Consider the following 2,063-nt stretch of genomic DNA (forward strand, 5'->3'; position numbering starts at 1 on the left):
GAATACCGATCTTTAACGTCTAATACTGGTATTTGGATCTCGGTTTTGCGTATACCGCTATAAAATATCAGTTTTTAGTCCCTGATTTATATAATACTGAAAAATTAATATATTGAAAAATTAATATATTATCGCTATTTTTCATATTATCGCTATTTTTCGTTTTAAATTCCTGAATATAAAATAGTAGATTATGATAGAGATTAAAGTTTATATTAGTCATATCCTTATAAGATAGGTAGAGGAAAGAGTAAAAAAAAAACGGATTTTAAGGATGTTTTGTATAATTGCAAAAAGTGCCTGAAATTTGATTTTGACGAATATGCTGTTTTATGTATATGGTTTGAATAACAAAGATGGTATACAGAATCTTATCATTTACTCATAACTAAAATGCAGAAATGTACTTTTGAATTTCTATCGTTAATTATTTCTGAAAAAAAAAAAAAAAAAGAAAAATTTTTGACAGTGACAGTATCTCAAATCTAACCTTAAAATTCTTATTTTAAACTCTTATAATTTCAAGTTGCTTCATAGTGAATCGACTTCGGATTTTGTTATAAGTATCTGAACATATGTAAGAATAACCTGTAAAATTTTTGTAAAATTTCTAATATTTTAGAAATACGTATTAAATATTTTTTTTGGATAATTTTAAATTGTCGTCCATGTTCACTGCATAAATTCACTGCGATTCCGTTACTAAAACTGCATGGAATGCATTGGAGAAACAGAATGTACCTTGCACTCCATGCACTAAATACTCATGCGCTCTATACAAGAAACGGAACGCATCCTTAGGGTGAAGTAACACGGACAAGCGAATTTGTCCCAAATTCAAATTAGGATTACAACTGTTATATTTAGTTAGAGATGATGAAAATGAGTCCATAGGTCGAATGAAAATTTACGGCCTCTTCTCGATAATAATTAAAGCTTAGGTAATTTAATTAATATTGACTCGATGTTACGTAAGAGTCATGAAACATGAAAGTTAAAGTAACGTTAAATTGGTTGACAAAGTGGCAACATACTTTTAATTTGTCAAAATAATACATGACACTGATCAAGAAAAGCAATTAAGGGGAAAGGGGATATCGCTTTCGATACAACTTATTAAAATAAATCAAAATAGCTGTAAAATGAAATAATTATTATATTAAATAAGTTCAATAATAATGACGGAACATGAAATAGCAGTATGTGTGAAAATATGTATGAATTGCATATATTTATTTAATAGTAGCTTATAGTTAACATGGGCTGTGATAATTGAGCATTATAAAAAGATTTAGTTGATTAAATGAAGATAAAGTAAAATAATTCATTTCCATCTGATATCCATCTACAATCTGATATAATTGGAATAGTAAATATAACATGTAGACGTAGTAATATAATTCAAGAAACTTCTGAAATATCTGAATATTTTAAAATCAAAATCTATTGATATTATTATTTAATATTCAGTATTAAATAAAATAGATATTAAGTGTACAACTTTGCTTCCGCCGTTTTCCTATAGATGGCTTTAGCAGTAAGTGGTGGTCGAAATAAATAGATCATAGAATAAACTTGGGTCATAGAATAAACGTCATACAATAAACTTGGGCATCTGTCAACATAATCCCATAGAAACATTAGTCGATTTATGTCTGCATCATAAAGTTATTCTCGATTGAAAATGTCTGTTTACCAAATTCTCGTCATTTGCGGGAGGTTTTAATTTTTTGCTTCAATATGAAGAAATCTGCGGCTGAGGCTCATCGAATGCTCTCAAATACTTATGGTGAGGCCGCTATTAGTGAAAGAACGTGTCGTGAGTGATTTCAACGCTTCAAGAACGGTGATTTTGACGTCCAAGGTCATGCTCTGTATTTGGTGGGACCAGCTCGGCGTAGTGTATTATGAACTGTTAAAACCGACTGAAACAATCACAGGCAATCGGTATCGAACGCAATTGATGCGTTTCAGCCGAGCATTGAAAGACAAACGGCCGCAACGAGAGACACGATAAAGTGATTTTGTAGCATGACAATACTCGACCCCATGTTGCGAAAGTG

This window comes from Atta colombica, unplaced genomic scaffold (assembly GCF_001594045.1).
Source record: "Atta colombica isolate Treedump-2 unplaced genomic scaffold, Acol1.0 scaffold104, whole genome shotgun sequence".
Classification (NCBI taxonomy): Eukaryota; Metazoa; Arthropoda; class Insecta; order Hymenoptera; family Formicidae; genus Atta; species Atta colombica.